At 40.1% G+C, this 20,821-nt stretch overlaps 1 pseudogene; it reads left to right on the top strand.

Annotated features, from left to right (window-relative positions):
• The first annotated feature begins 18,327 nt into the window (after positions 1-18,327).
• LOC146395978 (ferritin light chain pseudogene) lies at positions 18,328-18,914 on the top strand (annotated as a pseudogene).
• Positions 18,915-20,821: the final 1,907 nt, after the last annotated feature.

The following is a 20,821-nucleotide window of genomic DNA, read 5'->3' on the forward strand; positions in this document are numbered from 1 at the left end:
ACAGAACATGACAGAAGATAATATGAAAAAATGATGTCTATATATGTATGACTGGGTCACTTTGTTGTATAGCAGAAACTGAAACAACATTGTAAATCAACTATACTTTGTTTTTGTTTTTTTTTTTTTTTTGGTCTTGCCTTTTCCAGGGCTGCTCCCACAGCATATGGAGGTTCCCAGGCTAGGGGTCTAATCAGAGCTGTAGCCATGGGCCTACACCATAGCCACAGCAATGCCAGATCCGAGCCACATCTGTGACCCACACAACAGGTCACAGCAACACCGGATCCTTAACCCACTGAGCAAGGCCGGGTATCGAACCTGCAACCTCATGGTTCCTAGTCAGAGTTGTTAACCACTGAGCCACGACGGGAACTCCAAAATCAATTATACGCTAATAAAAAAAATTCTTAAAGAAAATTCTTCAACCCTATATGCAGAAATTAACTCAAAAGCTATTAAAGACCTAAACTTAAGACCAGATATTATAAAACTGCTACAAGAAAACATGGGCAGAATACTTTTTGACATAAATTGCAACAGTAATTCTGGATCTCTGTTTTACAAGAATGGAAATAAAAACAAAAATAAACAAATGAGGCCTAATGCAAAAGCTTTTGCACACCAAAAGCAAACCATAAACAAAATGAAAACACAACATACCAAGTGGCAGAAAATATTTGCAAACAATGCCACCCACAAGGGCTTAATTTTTTAAACATACAAATAGCACACTGACAGAGGTTCAACTTTGGGAATTGTTAGGGAAATACAAATCAGAACTACTATGAGGTGCCGTCTCACACCAGTTGGAATGGCCATCATCCAAAGGTCTACAAATGATAAATATTGGGAAGGTGTGGAGAAAACAAAACCCTCCTACACTGCTGGTGGCAGCCACTATGGAGAACAATTGAGAGGTCCCTTAAATAATGAGTAACAGAAAAACCATATGATCCGGCAATGCACTCTGGGGCATATATCTGGAGAAGACAAATACTCTAAGTCAGAAGAACCCATGCAGACCAGTGTTCACAGCAGCACTATTCATAATAGCCAAGCCCCAAAGCAACCTAAACATTCATCAACAGAGGAATGGATACAAAAAAATGTGGGACAAATATACATGGAACATTATTTAGCTATTACCAAAAGGTGAAATAATGCCATTTGATACAACATGGATGAACCTAGAGGTTATCACACTCAGTGAAGTCAAAGACACCTAGCCTGTGATATCAATTATTTGTAGAATCCAAAAACATTATACAAATGAACTTTTTTACAAAACGGAAATAGGCTCACAGACTTGGGAAAAAAAATTGATGCTTACCATGGGGGAAAGGTGGGTGTTGGCAGAAGAGGGAATGGGAGTTTGGGATTGACACACACCACTATTGTACATAAATGGATGGTCAACAGACACCTTCTGTATAGCACAGGAATATTACTCAATATTCTGTGATAACTGATATATGAAAAGAACCTGAAAAATAAAGGATACTTGCTTATGTACAGCTGAATCATTACAGTGTAGCATAAATTAACATATTGTAAATTAACTACAATTAAAACTTTTTGAAAGGACATTGCTATAAAAAAAAATTGAAGTCAACAAACAGATTAAAATATGTTCCATATTCTTGTACTGAAAGGACCAATGTTTTTAAGATGACAATACTCCACAAGGCAATCTTCTGATTAAATGCAATCCCTATCGAGTTACATGTTGCATTCGTCTCAGAAATTAAATGAAAAATGTTTAAATGTCTATGGAAACACAAAAGACCCAAATAGCAAAAGCAATCTTGGGAAAGAAGAATGGAGCTGGAAAAATCACGCTCCCTGACTTTAGACTATACTATAAAGCTACAGTAATGAAAAGTATATAATACTGGCACAAAAACAGGCACACAGCTCAATGCAGCATGATAGAAAGCCCAGCAAAAAATCCACATACTTATGGACAATTAATCTACGACAAAGGAAGCAGTGATGGAGATAAGACAGTCTCTTCAGTAAGTAGTGCTGGGGAAACTGGAGAGCTACCTGTAACAGAATCGAACTAGTGCTGTTCTGCAACATCATATGCTGTTCTGCAACACCATATTATAGTTTTATGATACTATAAAACTGCTAGAGGAAAACAGAGGCTGTACACTCTTTGACATAACTTCCAACAATATTTCTTGGATCCATGTCCTACAAGGATGGAAATAAAAACAGAAATAAACAAATGAGGCCTAATTAAACCCAAAAGCTTTTGCACAACAAAGGAACCCATAAACAAAATGAAAACACAACCTACCAAGTGGCAGAAAATATTTGCAAATAAGGAAACCCACAAGGGTTTAATTTCCTAAATATACCAAGAGCTTATCTAGCTCACTATCAAACAGCAACAACCCAGTGACATTTGGGCAGAAGACCTAAAGAGACCTTTCTCCTAAGAGAATACACAGATAGCCAACAAGCACATTGATAAAATGCTCAACATTGGTAATTACTGGAGTTCACACTGTGGTGAAACAGGATTGGCGGTATCCCTGCAGCACTAGGATGCAGGTTCAAGCCCCAACCCAGCACAGCGGGTTAAAGATCAGCATTACTGCAGATGTGGCATAGGTTGAAAAACTGTTACTGTGATTTGATCTCTGGCCCAGCAACTCCAAATGCCATGGGGTGTCCAAAAATAAATATTTTTTAAATTGGTAATTATTACCACAGCTCAGAGCAGTGCTGGATACTTAACCCCGTGAGCCAGGCCCAGATCAAACCTGCATCCTCATGGATACTAGTCAGGTTTCTTACCACTGAGCCACAATGGGAACACCCCAATTAATTTTTTTAAAAGGACAGCAACCATACAAAAGTATATAATGCAGCAAAAGCAGTCCTGAGATGGCAGTTCATAGCAATGGGGGCCTTCTTTAATAAATAAGAAAAATCTCAAGCAACCTAACCTACCACCTAAAAGAATTAGAAAAAGAGGAGTTCCCGTTGTGGCTCAGTGGTTACCGAATCTGACTGGGAACCATGAGGTTGTGGGTTCGATCCCTGGCCTCGCTCAGTGGGTTAAGGATCTGGCATCGCCGTGAGCTGTGGTGTAGGTTGCATATGTGGCTCGGATCCCATGTTGTTGTGGCTCTGGCGTAGGCTGATGGCTGCAGCTCCAATTCAGCCCCTAGCCGGGGAACCTCCATATGCCATGGGAGTGGCCCAAGAAATGGCAAAAAGACAAAAAAAAAAAAAAAAGAATTAGAAAAAGAACAGAGAAAATGTAAGGTCAGCACAAGGAAGGAAATAATAAAGATTAGAGAGGAAATAAATAGAGATTAAAAACAATAGAAAAAATCAATTAAACCAAGAGCTGGTTTTGTGACAGGATAAACTCAATTGACAAACCTCTGGCCAAGCACACCAAGAAGAAAAGAGAGAGAACCCAAATATACAAAATAAGAATTGAAGGAGGAAAAATAACAGCAAATACCACAGAAAAAATTTTTAAAATACTCTAAGAGTATACTCTGTACATTTATATGCTAACAAAGTGGACAACACAAAACCATAGGATTACCCCAATAGATGCAGGAAAAAAATTTGACAAAATTCAATATCCCTTTATGATAAAAACCCTCACCAAAGTGGGTTCAGCGGGAACATAACTCAGTGTAAAAAAAGCTATATATGACAAACCCACAGCCAATATAATATTCAAAGGAGAAAAGTTGAAAGCCTTCCAACTAAAATCTGGAACAAAACAAGGATGCCCACTCTCACCACTTGTATTCAACACAGTATTGAAATCCCAGACACAGCAATTAGATAAGAAAAAGCAAAAGGTGTCCAAATTAGAAGTGGAAGAGGTAAAATTGTCAAATGCAGATGACAGGATACTTTATATAGAAAACCCTAAAGAATCCACACAAAAACTACTAGAACTGATCAATGAATTCAGCAGGGTAGCAGGATACAAGATTAACATTCAGAAATCTTGCATTTTTTTAAACACTAACAATGAAATATCAGAAAAAGTAAAAAAAAAAAATTCCTTTGTAAAACTGCACCCCAAAAAATGTAATACTTAGGAGTAAACCTGACCAAGGAGGTGCAAGACTTATACACTAAGAACTATAAAACAAGATAAAGGAAGCTGAAGATAATTGAAAGAAACGGAAAGATGTCCATGTTCTTGGCCTGGAAGCATAGTATTGTTAAAATGGCCATACTACTGAAAGCAATCTATAGATATAATGTTGTCCCTATCAAATTACCCATAATATTTTTCACAAATCTAGAACAAATAATCCTAAAGTATATATGGAACCATAAAAGACCCAGAATTGCCAAAGCAATCCTGAGGAAAAAGAAAAAGGCTCAAGGCATAACCCCACCAAACTCAAAATATACTACAAAGATACAGTAATCAAAACAGTGTGGGGGAGTTCCCGTCATGGCCCAGTGGTTAGTGAACACGACTAGTATCCATGAAGACATGGGTTCTACCCCTGGCCTCACACAGTGGGTTAAGGATTTGGCATTGCTGTGAGCTGTGGGGTAGGTCACAGAGGCAGCTCAGATCCCATGTTGCTGTGGCTGTGGTACAGCCCAGCAGCTACAGCTCCAATTTGATCCCTAGCCTGGGCTCTTCCATAAGCCGTGGGTGCAGCTCTTCAAAAAAAAAAAAAAAGTGGTAAAAAATAAAATTTTAAAAAATTTAAAAATCAGCATGGTATTAGCAGAAAAGCAAACATATTGTTCAATGGAACAGAATAGAGAGCCCAGAAATAACCCCACACACCTATAGTCAATTTATCTTCCACAAAGAAGATAAGACTATGCAATGGATAGAAGATAGTCTCCTGAGCACATGGTGTTCACAAAGCTGGACAGCCACATGCAAATAAAGTTAGGACACTTCCTCATACCACACACAAAAATAAACTCAAAATGGATTTAAAGTTTAAATATAAGACAGAGGAATACGTTTCCTTGTAGATTTACCCTGGGTTTTTTTTTTCCCCTGTCATTTTGTTAAAATCAATGGTTTTAATATTAAAAACACTGATTTTTAATACTTATTTTTATGGAAGCATTTAATACCTCTTAAAAAGTTAAAAAAAAGAGGAACAGATAAAGAAGCTGTGGTATATATATATATGTGTATATGTATGTATGTGTGTGTGTGCATGGAATACTACTCAGCCATAAAAAGAATGAAATAATGCCATTTGCAACAATATGGATGGACCTAGAGATTATCAGTCTAAGAGAAGTTAGTGAAATACAAACCTCACATGACATCACATAAATATGGAATCTAAAAAGAGGACATAGGAAGTTCCTATTGTGGCTCAGCAGAAACAAGTCTGACTAGAATCCATGAGGATGCAGGTTCAATTCCTGCCTCGCTGAGTGGGTTAAGGATCAGTCGTTGCCATAAGCTGTGGTGTAGGTCACAGACATGGCTTGGATCCCAAGCCATGGATCCCTATGCTGTGGCATAGGCCGGCAGCTACAGCTCCAATTTGGTCCCCAGCCTGGGAAACTCCATATGCCATGGGTGCAGCCCTAAAAAAAAAAAAAAAAAAAAAAAAAAAAAAGGATATAAATGAACTTATTTGCATATTTGCAGAATAGACTCATGGCTTTGAAAACAAATTTATGGGGAGTTCCCGTTGTGGCTCTGCAGGTTACAGACCCGACTAGTATCCGTGAGGAGGCAGGTTCGATCCTTGGTCTTGCCCAGGGGGTTAAGGATCCTCTATTGCCATGAGCTGTGGTGTAGGTCACAGATGCAGCTTGGATCTGGCATTGCTGTGGCATAGGCTGGCAGTTGTAGCTCGGATTTGCCCCCTAGCCTGGGAACTTCCATATGCTGCAAGTACGGCCCTAAAAAGAAAAAACAAAGAAAAAACCAAATTTATGGTTACCAAAGGAGACAGGTGGATGGGAGGGATGGACTGGGAGTTTGGGACTGGCATATGCACACTACTGTATATGAAACTGTTGGCCAAGGGAGACCTGCTGTATAGCACAGGGAACTCTATCCAATACTCTGTGATAATCTATATGAGGAAAGCACTGAAAAAGAATGGATCTGTGTATATGTATAACTGAATCACTTTGCTGTACAGCAGAAATTATCACAACATTGTAAATCAACTAAACTTCAATACAATTTTTAAAAATAAAATAAATAAATATCAGAAGACACCACAAAACTCCTGGAACATAACATAAACAAAACATTCTCTGACTGGAGTTCCTGTTGTGGCTCAGTGGTTAGCGAATCCAACTGGGAACCATGAGGCTGTGGGTTTGATCCGTGGCCTCGCTCAGTGGGTTGGGGATTTGGCATTGCCGTGAGCTGTGGTGTGGGTCTCAGACGTGGCTCGGATCCTGCGTTGATGTGGCTCTGGTGTAGGCCGGCAGCTGCAGCTCCAATTGGACCCCTAGTCTAGGAACCTCCATGTGCCGCAGGTGTGGCCCTAAAAGGACAGAAAGACAAAAGAACAAACAAACAAACAAACAAACAAACAAAAATTCTCTGACTTAAATCATGGCAATATTTTCTTAGGTCAGTTCTCCCAAGGCAAAAAGAATGAAAGCAAAAATGAATAAATGGGGCCTAATCATATATACAAACTTTTGCATAGCAAAGGAAACCATAAACAAAATGCAAACACTACCTACCTAATGGCAGAAAATACTGGCAAACTATGTGACCCACAAGGGCTTAATTTCCTAAATATACAAACAGCTTATACAGCTCAACGTCAAAACAAAAAAACAATCCAATGAAAAATTGGTCTGAGGACTTTAAATGGACTTTTCTCATAAGACGACAGGCAGCCAATACGCATAATGCTCAAAAATGGCAACTATTAAGGAAATGCAAATCAGAACTACAATGAGGTGCCATCTCACACTGGTCCTGTTAACTGCTGGATGGCCATCATCCAACAGTCAACATGTGATAAACAAAAGCCTTCTACACTGTTGGTGGCAAGGTAAACTGGTATAGCCATAATGGAGAATTATAGGGAGGGTCCTTAAAAAACCCAACTACCATATGATCTAGAAATCCCACTCCTGGGTATATATCCAAAAGAGACAAAAACTTGAATTTGAAAAGATACATGCACCTCAATGTTCATAGCAGCACTATTTACAATTGCCGAGCCCAGGAAGCAACCTAAATTTCCATCAACAGGGGAAAGGATAAAGAAGATGTGGTACATATATAATGGAATATTACTTGGCTATAAAAAAGAACAAAATCATGTCATTTGCAGCAATGTAGATGGACCTAGAGATTATCATATGCAGTGAAGTCAGAGAAAGAAGTATCATATATCACATATATGTGGAATCTAAAAAAAAAATTGTGCAAAAGAACTTATTTACAAAACAGACTCACAGACTTTGAAAACAAACTTATGGATACCAAAGGGGCAAAAGGGAGACAGGTAAGTTGGGTATTTGATATTAACATATATACACTACTATATATAAAATAATTTTTCAAGGTCCTACTGTATAGTACAGGGAACGATATTCAGTATCTTATAATAACCTATAATGGAGAAAAATTTGAAAAAGAATATATAAGTGTATGTATAACTGAATCCCTTTCCTGTACATCTAAAACTAACAACATTGTAAATCACTATTCTTCAATAAAATAATTGTCCTTTTGTGTCTTGCTGTTTCACTTAGTAGAGTGTTTTCAATGTTTATCCTTGTAGCATGTATCAGAATTTCCTTCCTTTAGTTTTTCCTTTTTTTTTTTTTTTTTTTTTTTAATATAGCTGCACCTGCAGCATATGGAAGTTCCTGGACTAGGGGCTGAATCAGAGTTGCAGGTGCCGGCCTACACGACAGCCACAGCCATACGGGATCCGAGTTGCGACTTGTGGCAGCACCAGATCCTTAACCCACTGAGAGAGGCTAGAGATCAAATCTGCATTCTCAGACACTATATCAAGGCCCCCAACCTGCTGAGTCACAGTGGGAAGTCCCCCCCATCTTTTTTCATTTTCCCAAGAGTATTTTGTTAAATCTTTTTTTTAATAATGATTTTCATTTTTTTACATTATAGCTGATTTACACTGTTCTGTCAATTTTCTACTGACAAGGTGACCCAATCCTTTATTATAGTTGATTTACAATGTTAGGCCAATTTCTGCTGTATAGCAGTGTGACCCAGTCATACATATATATACATTCCCTTTCTTATATTATCTTCTATCATGGTCTAGCCTAAGAGACTAGATATAGTTCCCCTGTGCTATAGAGTAGGACCTCATTGCTTATCCATTCTGAATGTAATAGTTTGCATCTACTAACCCCAAACTCCCAATCCATCTCATTCCTTCCCCTCTTCCCCTGGAAACCACAAGTCTATTCTCTATATCTGTTTCTGTTTTGTAGATAAGTTCATTTGTGCAATATTTTAGATTCCACATATGCAATAACATATGGTATTTGTCTTTCTCTTTCTGACTTACTTCACTTAGTATGAGAATCTCTAGTTGCATCTATATTGCTGCAAATGGCTTTATTTCATCCTTTTTATGGTTGAGTAGTATTCCATTGCATGCATGTACTACATCTTCTTAATCTATTCATCTATTGATGGATGCATTTCCTTCCTTTTTTTTTTTGTCTTTTTGCCATTTCTTGGGCCGCTCTCGCGGCATATGGAGGTTCCCAGGCTAGGGGTCGAATTAGAGCTGTAGCCATCGGCCTACGCCAGAGCCACAGCAACACGGGATCCGAGCCGCCTCTGGAACCTACACCACAGCTCACGGCAACGCTGGATCCTTAACCTGCTGAGTAAGGGTAGGGATCGAACCCGCAACCTCATGGTTCCTAGTCGGATTCGTTAATCACTGAGCCACGACGGGAACTCCTCCTTCCTTTTTAAGGCTGAAAAAAAGCATTACATTTATATACCACATTTTGTTTACCCATTCAACCATCAATGGACATTTGGTTTGTTGCCACCTTTTGGCATTTTGAATAATGCTGCTGTGAAAATGGGTGTACAGATATCTTTAAGCCCTAGCTTTCAATTCTTTGGACACATATCTAGACTTGGAATTGCTAAACTGTATGTATGGTAAAATCTATGTTTAACTTTTTGTAGGTTAGTCATACTGTTTTCTATAGCTGCTGCATGATTTTATGGACTATAATTGACATAGCCCATGCTTTTCTATGTCACCTAGCAGATGGAGGCTGACAATGTATGGCACAGCTGCTGGGCAAAGCCATGCCTAGAGGACCCAGGACTCAGTGTGTGGGTATCCAAGCATGGAGCAAAAAACCTCCATCTGTGCCTTCCTTAAGCCATAATGGTACAAAGGTAGTCAAAGCCCAAGAACACTGGTATGTCTTTGCTCGGTTAATTTATCAGACTCCTGTTGCCTGTTCCTTGACACTAAATCATGGGAGAACTGGAGGAAATGTTACTAACCCCAAGAGAATAAGAACGTGGGAATGGGAAAAGTGCCTGCCTTGCTTCAGCTCCTTTGCACGTGCTTGTCCTGCATCTACGGAAGGTCAAAGATGTTACAGGAAGCTAGGATCTTTGTTCTCGGGGTAATTTAAATTGCAAAGATTGGGACCAAAACCCTATTCTGTAAGAAGTGAGCACAAGGCACTGTAAGCTCATGGGCACTGATTATCATGAGAGCACTTCCAGACTTAGGGAAGAAAGAGAGGCTGGGGCCAGGGCATGTGAGCACTGCTCAGTTTTACAATAGTCTCCTCCACTCAGCACATGCAGGGAGGGTTCAGACTCTTCCTAGGCAGAGAGGGTTGAGAGGTGTGGAGTTCTACAATAGGAGGAGAACATAAGAAAATAATTGCAGCAAAAGTTGGCATAAAATTTTCCAGAATACCTTCTTGCAGTGTCTAAGAATAGAAGAGGGGTAGAAGACCCTTGTGAGGTCTCCATCCACTCCTTTAGCCTTAGGCAGGTGGCAAGAATCTCTAGCATAAAAACAGGGACCTGGAAAGAATGGCTGGATGCATGGATGGTTCAGTCTCCCCAACAGGAAGAAGGGATCAAGGTAAAGAAACACAGCTCTGGGAGGAGGCAGTTCTGTACCAGCCAAAATGCAACAGCTTTAGCAGGATGAAGAGAGAGATGTTCAGTGGAAAGATGAACTATATCAGCAAGTATATTAGTTATGGTGTTTTTAAAAGGTTTCTCCAGAGAAATGGCACCAAGAGAATATGTATATACATAGATCTATTATGAGAAATTGGCTCACACAATATGGAAGTTACAGAGTCCAAAATCTGCACTGCAGACCAACAGGCTGGAGACATCAGAGAGCCAATAGCACAGATAAAATCCAAACCTGTCTGCTGGGGAATTTCCTCCTCTTTGATGGGGCCAATCTTTTTGTTATAGTCAGATCTACAACTGATTGGATGAGGCCCACCCAATTATGAAGGGCAATCTGCTTAATTCAGCTTCATTGATTTAAATGTTAATCTGACCCAAAAACACCCTCCAAGTTGACACATAAGATTTACTCTCACACTGTGTAACAAAATACTCTGAAATCAGTGGCTAAAAACAGTCTATGCATCAACTAGGCAGTTCTGCCACCAGGGCCAGACATGGTGGATCAGGGCTGGGATCAGTCGTGTACCTGCAGTCAGCTGGTATAGGATGGCCTCAAAGGGCGTTTGTCACCTCTGCTCCACATAGTCTCTCATCCTCTAGCGAGCTAGATTAGGCTTACTCACTTCAGTTGGGAAAAGTTCTGAGAAAGCAAGTGGATGTGCAAGAGCTTTTGAGGCCCAGGCACAGAATGGACGTACCATCACTTCAATAGCCACAGGGGGTCATAACATCAGCCAAGATTCAAAGTAATTGGGTCTCTACTTACAGAACAGAAACAGACTCAAAGATTTTGAAACCAAATTCATGGTTCCAAAGGGGAAATGTGGGCTAGAAGGATGAGTTAGGGGGTTGAGATTGACATATACATGCTACTATATATGTAAAATAAATAGGTAACAAGGACCTACTGAATAGCATAGGGTAATCTACTCAATACTGTGTATTGAGTATATGGATATATGTATAACTGATTTACTTTGCTGTATACCTGAAACTAACACAATTTGGTAAGTTAACTATACTCCAATAAAATTATTAAAAAATAATAATTCTGTCTCTTCATTCACATCACCAAGGTCGTGGATACACAGAAATGAAAACTGCTGCCACTTTTGCTGACAGTCTGCTAGAGTAAGAATAGTGCATTATGTGAATATCTGGAAGTTTTGCTGCTCTTGTTTGGGGAGAGTTTTTCAGGGCCTGGGGCTGTCAGATGTTTAAAGTGTTTCCCTGGGTAAATTTAGTAGCTTTTAGGGAGAGGAATATAGAATAGCAGAAAGATAATGAGCTTTAAAAATCAGGGCTTGAAGTTCCCATTGTGGCGTAGCAGTAACAAATCCAACTGGTATCCACGAGGACGCAGGTTTGATCCCTGGCTTTATTCAGTGGGTTAAAGAATCCAGAGTTGCCGTGAGCTGTGGTATAAGCCACAGATGTGGCTCGGATCCTATGTTGCTGTGGCTGTGGTGTAGGCTGGCAGCTACAGCTCTGATTTGACCCCTAGCCTGAGAACTTCCATATGTGCGGGTGTGGCCCTAAAAAGAAAAAAAAAAGAAAAGAAAAATCAGGGCTTAACTCAATTAGGGCCACTTCCCATCTATACAGCACCTCCATGTGTATTAGGAAAAAAGACAGCTCTTCTCTCTGATGGGCTCTGCCTCACTGAGAGCTCCCACTGAACACATAGTTATATACAGTAGCCCTCCCCTGAGAACACTGGCCAGTGTATCTCCTCTGAGCTTCAGTGTCCACATTCGCTGATGAGAATGACAATACCTCCATCACAAAGCTGTAAGGGATACAAAGTGCCTAGCATACTTAGTATTTGATGTTCAAAAAATACTAATGCTTTTTCTGTCTCTCTGCTATAATAAGAGGTCATAGTAAAGAGTACTTTAGAACATTCAAGGATGCCTGAGAGTCTTCAGCCATACCAATCATGAAAGGAGGGAAAAGGAGAGAAACTTATATGGAGGATTTGAGTCCTTGAACTTGACCTGAGATGGAAGATCAGTTCAAGAGGCCTGTGTGATGCTCATCCTTTGTTCCCCAAATGTGGATTCCATTCAATTTTGCAACTTTTTTTACCATAATAACTGAAACAGGAGATGATTCTCTTGTCCAGACCCAACCTAAAAGTTATTTGCAATGGAACAGAAAACGTTGCTCATTGCTGAGTGAAAGAGGGGAGAGATGAAAATAGAAGAAAAGTCCCATGCTTCTTACCAGCAGATAAAATGTTCATATATGCACGAGTAGATCAGAGACCAAACCAAAGACCATAACACAGTCATACATACACAGATTGCACTAGAAGTTCGATTTTAGCCTGGCCTGGGTGTTCATTTACGTGTTCAGTCTATATAAACTAGAAATAATCATGCACTGTTAATCCTTCAAAGAAAGTGGCTTTTCATTAGTCATTCTAATCTCTCACCTGATGCTCACAGGCCACTATGAAATCCATTTATATTTCTAGCTTCAGAAATTAAATTGGAGGTAAGGAACAAAGTGTACATTAAGTTAGGGATTATTGCTGTGGCACTCTATACAAGCCATGTGATGCTGGGCCATTTTAATTAAGAATTTGTTTTCAATAACAATATAAGCAAATGAATAACATTAAATCAACACTGAAACAACTGTGGGGGAGGGGATTATGGGGCTAACTGAGATATGCAGTTGTCTTATAGGCCTATTGTAGGAAGTTTGCTTATGCATTAGGAAAAACAAATAGCTTTTAAACAAGATCCTACTGTATAGCACAGAGAACTATATTCAGTATCCTATGACAAACCATAATGGAAAAGAATATTAAAAAGAATGTGTGTATACATACAACTGAATCAACTATACTTTAGAGAAAGGAAGGAAGGAAGAAAAGGTAAAGAAAAAGAAATGAAAAACAAAACCAGCTTTGGAGCAACTGAATCATATCTATAACATGGTGCATAGATGCATTTTGAGCACCAAGAAAAGATGATTGCTAGAGAAGTAAGAGAAGAAACTCTGCCCTTCTATTTAAAATTAGAAGAAAAGCAAGGTCACTAAGGAATTCTAGAGTTTTAAACACAAAATTTTCTGAATGTTGACTTTGGAAGAGAACTTTCCAGGACATACTGGTTCAATAATCAATCCCTTTTGCCTGTCGGTTGCTCTGCCGTTTATGGAACACCTACTATGTGACAGATACATACACATACTATTATATTCTAAACACCTAAGAGATGAATAGTTTCTCTATCTACTGATGAGGAAACACTGAGAAAAATTAAATATCTTGCACAAGGTCACATGCTTCCATTATGGCAGAGTTGGAGTTTCAAACCAAGTATATCTGATTTCAAAGCATATATTATTGACTATGAGGCTTCACTATCTGCCTCTCTTTTTGTCACCAGGGAGAAAAAAAATAACTAAAAATAACAGAAGAAAGTTTGGGAACCAAAACATGAGATCAATTTTGCCAAAATATTGTTCTGAGGTTTTAGGAAGGGTGTATTTTTCTTTAAAGTTTTATCTTTAGAAGTGTGTTTGTGTCCCTTCATAAACATCCCATATATCATACACATGCTAGTAGAAGCCTTCATGCCTTCCTCATAAAGAATCCACTCATATTCAGGGAAAGACTTCCATTGTATTTGATGCGCTTTATCCCTTAATCTGAGTGTCTGGCCAGCCATTGGGAGTTTTCATACCATTTGCTATGTTTCAGCTCATTAAAAATTGACTCCACTGAAATCAGTGCATTACTGAATCATGTAGATTTACTGACTATTTTGGAGAAATGATGGAGAAGTGGGTTTCATTCCAGAACCCTAGAGTATTTCATTTAATAAAAATCCTCACTGGACATATCTTGTTTTACAAATCTTTCTTCTTGGCTGCCCACCATATGGTCTTTTCTTTCTCCTACTAGTCTCCTGATCCCCTCCCCATAGTTCACAGATTATCCTTGGGGACCTTACGTTCTATTTTCTTTTTTATGTAAATCAAATAATTTTATCATAGCTTCTAGCTCCAAACTCAAACATCTCCACTTTGAGGATGAAGATATTGTTTGAAATGAGCAAACAGAAGACCTTCTGATCACCAGGGTCATTCTCTTTGAAAGGGTACTATAAATGGCAAAAAAAAAAAAAAAAGAGTTCCCGTCATGGCGCAGTGATTAAGGAATCCAACTAGGAACCATGAGGTTGCGGGTTCGATTCCTGGCCTTCCTCAGTGAATTAAGGATCCGGCGTTGCTGTGAGCTGTGGTGTAGGTTGCAGACTCGGCTCAGATCCTGCGTTGCTCTGGCTCTGGCTCTGGCAGGTGGTTACAGCTCTGATTAGACCCCTAGCCTGGGAACCTCCATATGCCGCAGGAGGGGTCCTAGAAAAGGCAAAAAGACACACACACCAAAAAATGACAAAAAATAACAAAAATCATTATGTTAGAACAGAGAAAATGGTCTTATATTTGGTTTTAAATAAGTATAAAACCTGGTTTAAACTGTGGTGCAGTGGATTAAGAATCTGAATCTAGAAACTCAGATCCCCAGCCCAGGCAGGGGGTTAAGGGATCTGGCTGTTGCTGTTAACTGCACCATAGGCTACAGTTGTGGCTTGGATTCACTCCCTGGTCCAAGAACTTCCATAAGCTGCACCTGTGGCCATTTAAAAAACAACAGGGAGTTCCCATTGCGGCTCAGCGGAAACGATTCTGACTAGCCTCTTTGAGGATGCAGGTTCAATCTCTGGCCTTGCTCAGTGAGGCAGGGATCCGGCGCTGCCGTGAGCTGTGGTGTAGGTCACAAATGCAGCTTGGATCCCAATTGCTGTGGCCAGGGCATAGGCTAGCAGCTGAAGCTCCCATTTGACCCCTAGCCTAGGAACCTCCATATGCCTCGGGTGTAGCCCTAAAAAGACAAAAACAAAATAAAAAACCCCACAAAAAACCCAAAACACAATAAAAGCCCCTAAAACTGGCTACAGTGCCTTCTGCCTCCTAAGGGGTGGGTGTCGTAATTCATATCAGAGAAAGTAAATCTTTCTCCTCTTTTCATTTTAGAGACTAGTTGGGAAAGAAAGAACTTCAAGCCTTTCCCAACTCTTCTGTGCCTAAACGTCTTTCAGCATGGGATGCATTCATGGAAATAGGAACCTAACCAAGTCATTATCTTTCCATATGGAGATAAATTACCAGAATACACATTGACATCACTCTTCCTTACTCTTAAAATCCTCTACGTTATAATAAGCTTAGGGAATAGTTTATTCCCTGCTATTTTTGACAGATCCTCAGAGGTTGCACTGGTATTTTTGATGCCTTTCATAATATCAAAAGATGCCTACCAATTCCTACTTTATTCCTGATTTTGACCTTCTTGATAACTGGCCTCACAAGCTGTAGAGAAACTTTTATTTAAAGAGGCAATGGGATACTTTCCCTAAGTATTTTTTCTTTTTTTTTTTGTCACCTCCAGCACTAGGGCTCACATTTTTTTCACTAGCCATCATGGGTTATAACTTCACAAAATGAGCAAAACAATCCAAGTCATGATTTCTACTTATACTGTGCTAGCTGAGTCAACCATGAAAAGATGTGTTAACAGTTAGTGGCATCCAAAGCAAGCCTGCTTAATGAACTGGTCCCTCCATGTACTCAAGGCTGCCATTAAATCTTCCTATTCAGGAAAGTATCCTGTAAGAGAAAAATCTACCTCACAACAACAGAGAAATGCCAGCTGACCAAAATCGCCAAACGTAATTCTTCATTCTTAAACAATTAACGAACGATCAACAGAGATGTCTAAGAAAACTAGGACCACAAAAGAAAAAAAAAAAGAGAGAGAAAAACTGACTCCGTAACAGAAGTAATTCATAGAACTAAATAGTAATAATGATGATAAACATGAGCAGTGAAACATGATTGGTAATAATAACACTGTTTTAAACACTCTACATATATTGACTTACTCAATCCAAACAAATATTATATTTTTATAGATGAAGAAAAAAAGAGGCTAGAAAGGCTGAGTAAAACATCAAGGTCACACAGTTCATTAAGCAGCAGGCCTTGGTCCAGGTCTATCCAACTCCAAAGCTCACCTTCTTAGTCCCTACACTATTTTGTAGTGAAAGCCTTAATTTTTTTCTTTCTTTCTTTCTTTTCTTTTTTTTTTTCCTTTTTGCGTTTTAGGGCCACAACCAGGGCATATGGGAGGTTCCCAGGCCAGGGGTCAAAATGGAGTTACAGCTGCTGGCTTATGCCAAGGCCACAGCAATGTGGGATCCGAGCCGGGTCTGTGACCTACACCACTGCTCACGGCAAAGCCGGATCCTTAACCCACTGAGCAAAGCCAGGGAGTGAATCTGCATCTTCATGGATGCTAGTCAGATTCGTTTCCAAAAGCCTTAATCTTTGAGACACTTCAAAGTCCTTATAAACATTCGTCCCAAAGGATCCATCAACTTATCAAGTTTTCATTGAATAAGCCCATTCAAGATCCATCCTGACTTGTCTAAGTGTCTGAGAAAAGATGAGAGCGTGAATTTGGTCCCCATCTATATGCACATTGGGACATAAAACAACTAAAAGCAGGCCCAGGACTTCAAGAATATCTTTCAGTTTCAGTCTCTAAAAGGATGGCAACACTAAAACTTGTGCATCCACGTCCTTCCAGAACCAGAAATAATCTGAACCATCTAGAGATATGTCTAAAGGAATTTCCTTCATAGGTTGGGAACGTTAGTCACAGATCTCAGGCTGTGTGATTTAACACACTGAAACTTGTTAGAGTGGTTTATGCAATTAACTTGCATGGCAAAATGATCCAGATAAACTGGTTGTCTAGACTGGCCAAGGTTGGCTCAGGTGAGGTTGAATTTTGATTACTCAACTTAAAATAATTCAGTAGAATTTTGCACATCTGACTTACAATTATTTTGAAATGTCTACCACAAAAGTTTGGTAAGTTTTACTTTACATTAGTGAAGTAAAAAACTATTTTCCGATTATTTCAACTTTAAAATTTTTTCCCAGATACCCAGTAGTTAAGGAGAAATGTTTATAAAAATGTTTAAAGAATTCAGCAAAAATGCATTTGTATGCATATGTGGGGGGGGCAGGTTTACAGTCATGTGAACTTGTTAGCTAATTAACTCTATTTTCCATTTTATTCTAACATTTCTCTTGAAGCACCTCTGCATTAGTCACTTGGGCTGCCATAATAAAACACTGTAGACAGCATGGTTTAAAGGACAGAAAGCTATTTTCTCACAGTTCTGGAGTCTGGAAGTCTGAGATCAGGTTGCTAGTATACTTGGGCTCTGATGAAAACTTTCTTCCTGCTTACAGGCTGCTGCCTTCTCACTGTCTCCTCACATGGCCTTTCTTCAATACACAAGAGGAGAAACAGAGCGCTCCCGCTTCCCCTTCTTATAAAGCCACCAATGCTGTAGGAGAAGGACCCTACCCTAATGACTTCATCTAATCTTACTTACCTCTTAAAAACTGTATCTCCAGAAGAAAGGGTGGGGGAAAAACTGTAATTGTAATGTATACATGTAAGGATAACCTGACCCCCTTGCTGTACAGTGGGAAAATAAAAAAAAAAACAAAACTGTATCTCCACATAGTTACATTAGAGGTTAAGCATTTAATGAATTTTAGGGGGGACATAATTCCATAGCAAGTCTATACTCTATACTTATGTATATATTACTCTCATTGTATATTCTGTCCATTGAAATACTTCCTATCATGCACTTGAATGTGTTTGATTTTCCAATCCCCATGGGGGGGGAATCCACTATATAAGCATTGAAGATTAGGATCATGTCTAAAGAGGTTGGAAGTGGAGACAATTACATGGAGATTTATCACGAAACATGATTGGCAATGAGAAGAATGGAATGTATCAGGAGGGTGAATTAGAGATGGGACTCGTAAAGTATCCTTCTCAGGAATCAACTCTTTGCATTGTGTTTGGTGGTCCCTTGAATTTGTCATTGCTTCAACAGTGTTTGGACAGAACAGACCCAGGGATGCACCTTCTTCCAGCCTCGGACCACCCTCCAACCGTTTTCCTAGCCACAACCTTCCAAGCCAATCACTCAGCTGCCCTTGCTTCCATGACCAGCCAACACTATTTTTTTTTTTTTAGCTTAGCTCCTTATTGCCAATTCACCGTTAACTCTCAGATGTGTCATAATTACTCCTCCGAGGTGGAAGCCACAAGGTCAAACACCTGTTCAAAATGCATCTGCAGGCCTCCTACACCTACCTCTCTCTAGGCTTCTGTTTCCACCGTGAGGATGTAGCTCTGGAGAGGCCTTGAGCCACCTTTCCCATGAATTGGCCGAAGAGAAGCACAAGGAAGCCCAGCGTCTTTCAAAAATGTGAGACCAGCATGGCCGCCGCACCCTCTGCCAGGACCTGCAGAAACCAGCCCAAGATGAGTGGAGTAAAACCCATGACGCTCTGGAAGCCGCCCTGCTCAGGGACAAGAACCTAAACCAGGCACTTTGGGGTCTGCACGCCCTGGGTTCTCCCCGCGCATACCCTCACTTCTGTGGTTTCCCGGAGAGCAGCGTCCTGGATGCTGTAGGTGAAACTCAGCAAGATGGTGACCACATGACTAAGCTCTGCGGGCTGGTTGGCCCCCAGGCTGCGCTGGGCGGAGTGTCTCTTGCAAATACTCACCCTCAAGCACAACGCGGAGCTTCTAGAGCCCAGCTGTTTCCAATCTAGATTCTTCGATTCTTTAATCAATAGACATTGATAAGAGGCCACAGGAGAAATTCAAGCAAGGCTTTAATGAGACCGTGCTGCAGCGTGGGGGTGGGGTGGGGAGTGAAAACAAGTAACAGGTGCCCTTGCCCCACCCAGAAGTGGGGAAAGGTGAGCTGGTTCCTTAAATCGGGTGAGAGTAGGGGCAGATGGGTGTGTTAGCCAGAAGGGTGACTTAGGTGGTCTGCCCAGCCCCTTGGTGGTGCTGTGTGCAGCCATTATGCACCGTACCCTGCTTTTGCTCCCTGCACCTCAGAAATGGTAATTGGGTTTTGGCCTTGTGTCCTGATAATAATTTGCCCCAACTTCCCATGCATGTGGTTAGTTTGAGTCCCTTATAGTTTCTTTGTATTTTCTTGCTTGAAGAGACATTTGTCCAGGTGCAGGCACACCAGTAAAGAGTTCCAGGTCTCAATCTGTCTCACAGTGGCCTTTGAGAAGCCCCTCTGGTGTCAGGGTTAATGTCTCAAGCCCCCTCCGCAGTCACTAAACAGCTTTTTAACTCCCTTGAACCAAAGGGAAACAATATAGCTTTTTGCATGACAAAAACAAAAATCAACTTTCATAGAATTTCCAAAAATTTATCTTAAGACTAATTGCTCTGGATGGAAAATTAAATTAATAAATATCTCAATGTTTTCAGCCACAATTCAACTCCTCAAGACTTCAAAAACAAGGGGAAAAAAAAGTTTCCCATAGGAAAACTTATTTTATTGTTTGATGTCCAGTCTTTTTTAACTCATAAGTCTACTGTGAAACCATTTATGAATGTGGAATATAAAATTGCATGTCAGTTAGGGGAACTAAAATGCAGATATTTTTCTCTTCAGATCTTGGATTCAGTACGCAATTGCTTTGAAATCCAATTATGAAAGGATAGCATCTCTTCTGCCGTAAAAATATTTACTGAAAGTTTAACATGGAAAATCTGAAATAGCTTTCATGTCTCAGTAAAAAAAAATCTTTTATTTGTCGTTACTATGTTTCAGTAAAAACAATACCATTTATTTGCTTGTATATCACTTATCTCATTTGAACTGACAACACTCTGAGATGGGTAGGCTGGTTATGAGTGGACAACCTGTTACAGAACCAAACTTGGGTTTGCAGGGCTCATGCACAGTAAAGCCAATTTACTGACACCAGGTTGTGGTGAAGCAAAGTGCAGGACTCTTTACTGCAGGCATCCAAGCAAGGAGTCCAGGGCAGTTAGTGCTTAAAAGGCACAAACTCCCTAAAGCGTTTTTCAAAAGCCAGGTCAGGAAGTGGGCCACAGAGAAAGTGATCAGCTCCTGCACAATTCTCCGATTAGTTGATGGTGAGGTCTTGCGGCGGGGGAGGTGATTGGGTCAACAGGTAGACACTATCAATCCTCAGGCACTAACAGGTCTAGGGGCCAAGTGCTCACGATCATCAAGAAGTTAATTCCTTCCATGTGGTTGTGATTTTAGCATCTAAAAGAGCTCAGGAAATGTGCATCAGATACAAGGACCTGGGCACTTCAAAAAGGAGCTGAAGTAGAGCATATTGGGGAGGGATCTGTCCTGGGAAGGTCCCAGAGGGGAACCAAACTGACAGATGGGAAAACACATCTAGAGGTTAAATAAATTTCTCAATGTGAGGAAAGAAAGGATGGCTGCGGGATTCTACTCAGCTAACTTTATAGGGGAAAAAAGAGAGAGTGCAAAAGAGAGTGAGAGTGAGGGAAGAGAAAATATTTCCTGGAAATATTATGTAGAAACATGAAGGCTAGCCTCCTGTAAAATGATTTAGAATTGCAATATGTGAACATAAGTACCGAAATAAGTGGCATGTAGGAAGCCTCATTGCATTGAAAATGAAAACTGGCACTCTTGAGGATCTAATGTGTGCCACAAAGTGAGACAAAGGCTTAATGAA

Source organism: Sus scrofa, chromosome 15 (genome assembly GCF_054392235.1).
Source record: "Sus scrofa isolate SSC_HxYL_T2T_F1_AM1 chromosome 15, Sscrofa_HxYL_maternal_Yorkshire_Landrace_v2.0, whole genome shotgun sequence".
In the NCBI taxonomy this organism is placed as follows: Eukaryota; Metazoa; Chordata; class Mammalia; order Artiodactyla; family Suidae; genus Sus; species Sus scrofa.